We start from the raw sequence: 7,605 nt of genomic DNA, 5'->3' as shown, positions 1-7,605 counted from the left end.
CTTAGTCTGAGTAGTAGGAGTTAGCATAAGCGTGGTGCTTAGGCTAAAGCCTACCCTTGAATACCACCGTATAAAACGTGATAGCGGGCCGCGGCGAAGCATGACAGGCCTTTGCTTCCCAGTAGGTTCTATTCACGTCGGGTACGGTCTGTTGACACCCATAAGAAATGAGTCCGCTTGGATAGGAGTTTCGTCCTCCTATTGTAGTTGAATTCCAAGAAACAAGCAGTTAAGTTTAGCGACATTAGTGTGTGTCTACTACTAGATTAGATTGGTTCATAGGAGTAAAGTTAGAGTCATAGGAGTCTTTTCTCACTTGTTGTCCTACCACCTAGCTAGCTCTCTACCATTTATCTTTAGATTAGGATCTGTGTGAGATCACTTACCTATCCTTACATATCCTTGACCCTTTGGATGACCTTGAGCCTAGTTAGTTCACTTCACGTTCCCCGTGGAAAATATGATACCTGGAATACTCCCAGTGAAAGCTACATTGGCTACCGTACGCTTGTGGTATTTCCGTTTGCCACTTCTGGAGTCAACAGGCTTGCTGGCGCTGTTGCAGGGATGGACTTTTAGTCTATCTTTTGTGATGACGCTATGAAATACCAACACCCAGTGTCACGAGCAAGCCTACTACATACAAGAACCATTTGATCTTCCTCCACCTCCTACAAGGCTACTGCTTTAAGGAGGTGCTAAGGGGAAGCAGATCGCTATCCCCAAGGGTACTCCACTTCTTCAACCTAGGGAGAATGAATGACTCTTGTCGGTCCAAACCGACAAGAAAGGAAAGCTGATATGTGCCAAGTACACCACTACTCATCCTGTTATCCAAAGAGTACGTGCAAACCCCAATGAAGTATGCTACACTGAGCATATTGCACCTGAGCCCAAGCCCATGAGGAAGAGAGCAGCACCTGCGCTAGCACTGGAAAAAGTTCCCAAGCAGCCAACTCCTACCCTACGCATCCTTAATGAGAAGCTTGAAGGCCTCTCTAACATAAGGGGATAGAGAAGTCCAACAATCTAAGGGATAAGCTCATAGAAGACAGGGACAAGCAGTTAGGGATCAGCTTCAAATTAATCCGTAGTCTCAGACACGATAAAGACAAGCTTGAAGCAGAGGTTGCAACCCTCCAAGAATAAATTCAGGGCCTCAACAATAAAAGGCAGCCCTAGCTACCTAGTTATCTATTAATAAGGCACAATTCCGCTAGGTTTGGCTATTTAATTAGGTTAGTCGAGTCATCAAATTTTCTTAGGTCAAAGCCTATTGAGCTAGGGCAGTCGTTAGCTCAGTCGTTAAAGCGTCTGTTAAATTATATCACCAGCATGAATAAATAAAGTGCCTTATCTTTTATCTACTCCATTCTCTATTTTTGTATATGTTTGTCTCCACATATTGCACAAGAAAGTATACAGGAAAATAAGTGTGGGGGAGGCACATCGCAATCACGAAATGAAAATTCAGTCGGAAAAAATAGCGTAATTCGGAACACAATCGAACCAAGATCGCGCACAGCAAAGCAGGGCCCACACTGCCCAAAGGTGGGGCCAGTCGGCGCCTATGTGGGGCCGGTCGGCGCCATGTTTGCTCGTCTCTGCTCTCGCTTCGGTCAAGATCAGGTTTGAGTTATTTAAATTATAATTGCATATAATCTTTGAATTGTCATCCAAATTGTAAATCTTTATGTTAAATATTTTTAATAAATAATAAACAACATTCAATTTATGACTTGAAAATAAATTATATAACACTTTCCTAGATTCATGCTTGTGAAATCTATGGTACTTCATGTTTGCTTAAGTTATTGTGGAAAAAGGGATAGCAAAATAATGAGTACTCAATTCCTGATAATTTGTCTTTGGAGGTTTTCGTTCAAAAAGGTAAAAACTATTAGCTTCACCTCTCTTTGTATTGGAATCAAATAATAATCATATCATTATTATGACTTTAGTTGAGAGATTTATCATATTCCTAGTATCATAATAATAACATAATACACTCTCTTGAAGCATCATTATGAAGGAGGCATGAGCTATTCATAAAGAAATCCGAGGAAATAAAAAAGGACAAGTGTCCGAAACCTCAAAAAGATAGATCATGTGGAAATAAAAAGGGACAAGTGTCCAGAACCTTGATTCGAAAAAAAGAGAGAGAAAGAAAGAGAGCTCATGGTTTCTCCAACGTAATATGCCAAGGAGTGGATAATTCGTCTGATCTGGGAATATGATATTTCCCTCCCTGGTTATGAACATCAAATTAATAGCACAACCGTTGATGCCACTACAATTAATTGAAGGTTGAAGCTATGTTTTATTTGGAAACTTCACTTACTCTCCAAGACAAAATTTAAGGAAGAGAGTAATCTATTTTAAGCTATCCTACTTTGCAATCACTATAGAATTCATAATAAACACTTAAATTTCCATAATGCATGATGGCTAGACTAGTTTTATACAATTTAACTTCCAAGTTGTGCATTAAATGTTTACTCATTATGATAAAACCAATCTTTTTCTCGGGATGAGTAAAAGCCTAAGTGTGGGGGTAATTGTTGACACCTGTTAACTTACAAAATTTGTTAGCATTTATTTGTCCACCAGATATGAATATCTACTAGAATAGGGTTATCACTGACAATTTTCACAAGTTTTGCATATTCTGTGTTTTCCAGGGAATATTTCAGAAAGAGCTAAAAAGAGGGATTTAAGTGCTAATCGGCCACGAAACTTATCCGCGATGGAAGGATGACACCAGAGGGATCAGGAATACTCTAGAAGACACCCGACGTAATGGGGGAGTCAGCAGCCGTCAGGTGGGGCTAGCCCGCCCCACCCTAGCGCCGGTCGACCCCCTATGGTTAGGTTTTGCTTCCTCCTTCCGGAAGCTTCCTCCACCGCCTTTGAGGAGCCATCTCGGCCGCTTGTTAAGTCGGTTTGATCCAACGGCGCGTGTCCATCCCACCAGGCTATAAATAGAAGGCTAGACCCCCCTGGAGGAGGAAGAGTTAGAGCATTAGATAGAGATCCACTAGATCTAGGCTAGCAATCAAGATAGAGATTAGAGAGAAAGAGAGTAGAAGAGTAGAGATTTGGAGGAGTCCTGGCCTGTCAGAGCTTCCTCAGGAGCTGTATTCGTCTGGATTCGGCTCCCTCGCCCAGAGCTGCATTCTGAGGTACTTTTGTATTTACCCTTCTAATTCAAGTAAGCAACTTGTTTGTATTCGTTCTTTGGTTTACAACTCATATTACATTGAGTACTATGATTTGGGTAGCTCCTAGGTCAGAGTAGTAATCTGTAGCGTAGACGTGGTGTCTGGGCTATGGTTGTTTGTGAATGTCCCCTGATTAGCCAGACAGTGGTAGTTTGCGTAGGTGACTTTATAGCTACATTGATTCCTCTATAGTCCACTTCCCGTTGATAGGATTGATAGGCTTATAGGTGCCTGATAGGGAATTACTCTGTTGCTTCTCCTATTTAGGTTACTTGCCCGATAAGACGATACTATACAAAGTTTACCGGTTATCAGAACCAGACTACATTAGTTATTTCCTCCTTCTCAATAGTTTTCTAGATTGATTGTGCCCCCTTAGATTAAGAATTATAGGCTAGGTCATAACTCACTTACTATTCCTTTGGGTTCAATATTAAAACCAGGTTGATCTTGGTGAAGTGCTGATCAGTATATATCTGTGTGATTGCGGATAATCTGATTAGAATAAATATTTAGGGTGCAGTTAATTTATACCAACAAGCATATGCATTAGGATCTAGTAAAGTGTTAACCTAACTCCTTCGGGAAAATGTTTATTGTTGACGGTTCTTAAGTACCAATTTTAATTATCAAATAAACAAGAGAAAGGACCAATATGTAAACAACACCTAGAATTAGGGTTTGATCTGACAGAACTCCACGAGTTTTGTTGTTTATCTGTTTCTGCAGGGGGTTATAAGGAAATAAGGAAGAAAGGCCCACATGTCGGGATTACATAAAGATATCAACGCACCGCGCAATTTTCTACCATCTAGAAGACTCCAGAAGCCACGGGAAGAAAGCGGAGGCCAAAAGGGGCCAGGCTCAGGGCGCCCGCCCTGGTGACCTGGGCGCCCGCCCCCTGCTGGATTATAATCAGGACTCTCTTCGCACGGGATATTCCACCGACCTATTGGATCAAGGAAAACATAGTACCACCTCGCCTACCGACCCAAAAACGCATAGAAGAGGAGGACTATATAAGGAGACCCCCCTGGCCCCTGGGGAAGACATGAAGAAATTATCATAGAGATTGAGGGGTGCCCTCGAAGGAAAACCTCTTCTCTAATTAATATTTCTTTTTAGGCTTAGCAACCAATGTAAAGTAGAAATAGATCTTCTAGTTTCTACTAGATTGAGAGAGATAGAGTGGAGGTGTAGATTGGTGGAAGCCCGGCCTGTCGGTGTCTACTCCAAGCTTGTACCTGCGGGATCAAGTTCTCCTAACCTGAAGCTTGCTCCTAGGATTCTTCAGTATTTCGACTTCTAAAGTCTAGTAAGTTCTTGTTTTATTGTTCTTATGGTTTATGAGTTTACTTTAATCTCTTCACGTAGAGTTTAGAGTAATCATTGCTGGCGTAAACGTGGTGTTTAGGCTGGGGTACTCATAGATATTCCCTGACTAGCTAGACCGTGGTAGTAGCGAGGAACGTGACAATTCCGAGTTACCTTTGCAGACCATATCTCGTTAGCAGGAAGGATAGGGTTTATAGGTGCGGGTTGAACATCCTTTGTGGTGTCTAGATTCCGTTAGCCTCCCCAATAGAACAGTAGATCATCCTTACCAAGGTTAGAAGGAGACTACGGTTGCAGTCTTCTCTATTTATCACTCACATCGAAAGACATTCTTTGTGCCTAAAGGGTTAGTAGTAATAGACCGGTTAGTCAGATGCACTCTTTCTCCTAGTGGTAAAAATATAAATACGATACTCTGGATAACCTCCCGGGTGAAGTGCTCACCGATATCCGTGCGCTTGCTTATCAATTCCTTATTGCGTTCCCAAATATCAACAAGCATTTCTGGCGCCGTTGCCGGGGAGAAAGACGGTTGCTGAGATAACCTTGAGTCTTACTACTAGCTTGTATCTATACTTTTATCTTTTCTTATCTTTTATATTCTTTAGTTATTTTCTTTACTCTTACCTTATGGAAAACCAAAATTCTAAATCGATCCATGAGTCTGCAATCCCTTCAGTAACTGACCTTTTACCATGGGAATCATCACAGCCTATCCAAACATCCCAGTATAAGTTAAGTTTTAGGTTGATTGCTATGATTTAGAACCTATCTTTTTCAGGAAAGGAAGACGAAAACCCTTACCTTCATATTAGGGATTTTGAGCAAACATGTGATTGTCTTCGCATTGAAGGCATTTCTGATAAAACTTTACGTTGGAAGCTTTTTCCTTTTTCTTTAAGGGGAGAAGCTAGACAATGGTACAGTCAGAAGGTAAGTCAACAACAAGGTGAATGGGGAGTTTTACGAGCCAACTTTTGTCTAGATTTCTATTCCCTTGACCGTATAGCCGACCTTAGACTCGAAGTCCTATCTTTTAAACAAAAAGATAATGAAACTTTGGGAAAATCCTGGAAACGTTTTTCTGATCTTTTAGAATCTGGTCCAAACCTTAATCTTGAAGACCCTGTTCTTTTATTTCACTTTTTTCGAGGTCTTCAGAAAAATATAAACAAATGCTACATACAATGTCTAGAGGTTCTTTCTTTCGCATCCCTACTCATGAAGCTAGAGTGATCCTAGATAGAATCCTAGAAGCTGAGATGGATAATACCCTTCATGATGAAACCTACGAAGCCGAAGTAGCCACTCTGCCAAATTCTTCATCTACTTTAGCTATCCCAAGTTCTGAGCCACAAGAGGAAGAAATTCCACCACCGGACTTCATGCTGGATATAGAATCCGATCTTTTTGCCGATTTTGGAAATATTTCAATCTACCATTCTATTAACAAACCCCAAAACGGCTAGTTTAGTATTTATTTGCCAAGTGAATATCAATTGAGAGAGCTTATCTCAGTCATGAGTAGCGAATGGTTGGAGGAATCAGAGCTTTCCTCTGATGTGATCCATTTGGACACACCCTCTATAACTATACGTTGTGCTTATAATTCTGATCGATTTAATGCTCTTTATAATCCTGTTGTGGGGATCAACATCATGTGTGAATCTTTTGCACTTAAACTATTTAAAAATCTTGTCTTAACCCCCACAACAAAGGTCATAAAGGAATCTTCGGGACGATTAGTCCCCAGTCTTGGAATTATTAATATCCTACCTCTTACGGTAGAAGGCTCCATGGTTCATTTGAACTTCTATATCTTTGATACATGGGACTTCGACCTGTTGATAGGACAACCTTTTAGAAGACTCCTTTATGAAGGTCATACTGGAAAGCTACACATTTCTTTTGGAAAAACCTTTAAATTCCCAATAACAATTTCACACTCCTTAAATAATAAGGCCAAGTCATATCTTTTGCCTGATCCTATGGAGGAGGTAAAGGCTGCATCTCTTGAGCTTTTAGAAGAATCAAACTTAGAAGACGAAACTCCTTTCTTCATAGAAGAAGAAGCTGAACCTTCTGAACCTGAACCCTTAGATGAGTTTGCAGAAACACCTAGACCCCCCATAGAGCTTAAAACTTTACCACCCGGTCTTACCTATGCTTTCCTAAATAATAATCCAGAGTTTCCTGTGATCATTAGTGATAAACTCACTCAGGATCAAACTCTGCGATTAATGACCATTCTTGAGAAACATCACTCAGTTTTCGGCTACTCACTCCAAGATCTTACAGGAATCAGTCCTATGATTTGTACCCATCGTATTCCAACAGATCCTTCTGTTTCACCCTCTCGAGAACCCCAACGTAGACTTAACAACACTATGAGAGAGGTAGTTAAAAAGGAAGTTATAAAGTTGCTGCATGCAGGGATTATATATCATGTGCCGCACAGTGAGTGGGTAAGCCCAGTGCAAGTTGTGCCTAAAAAGGGAGGCATGACTGTTATTATGAATGAAAAGAAGGAGCTAATTCTGCAACGCACCGTCACAAGATGGTGGATGTGCAGAGACTATAGAAAACTAAACAAAGCCACGAGAAAGGATCACTTTCCTCTACCTTTTATAGATGAGATGCTAGAGCGGTTAGCGAACCATTCGTTCTTCTGTTTCTTAGATGGATATTCAGGGTATCATCAGATCCCGATCCATCCCGATGATCAAAGCAGAACCACTTTTACATGCCCATATAGAACTTATGCTTACCGTAGAATGTCTTTTGGGTTATGTAATGCACCAGCTTCTTTTCAAAGATGCATGATGTCTATATTTTCTGATATGATCGAATAAATTATGGAAGTTTTCATGGATGATTTCTCTGTTTATGGAAAAACTTTTGATAGTTGTCTTGAAAACTTAGACAAGGTTTTGCAAAGATGTGGAGAAAAGCACTTAGTCCTTAATTGGGAAAAATGTCATTTTATGGTTAGAGAAGGAATAGTGCTGGGACACCTAGTGTCTGAAAGAGGTATTGAGGTAGACAAAGC

Source organism: Sorghum bicolor, chromosome 5 (assembly GCF_000003195.3).
Source record: "Sorghum bicolor cultivar BTx623 chromosome 5, Sorghum_bicolor_NCBIv3, whole genome shotgun sequence".
Classification (NCBI taxonomy): domain Eukaryota; kingdom Viridiplantae; phylum Streptophyta; class Magnoliopsida; order Poales; family Poaceae; genus Sorghum; species Sorghum bicolor.
Note: the sequence above shows the minus strand (reverse complement) of the source record.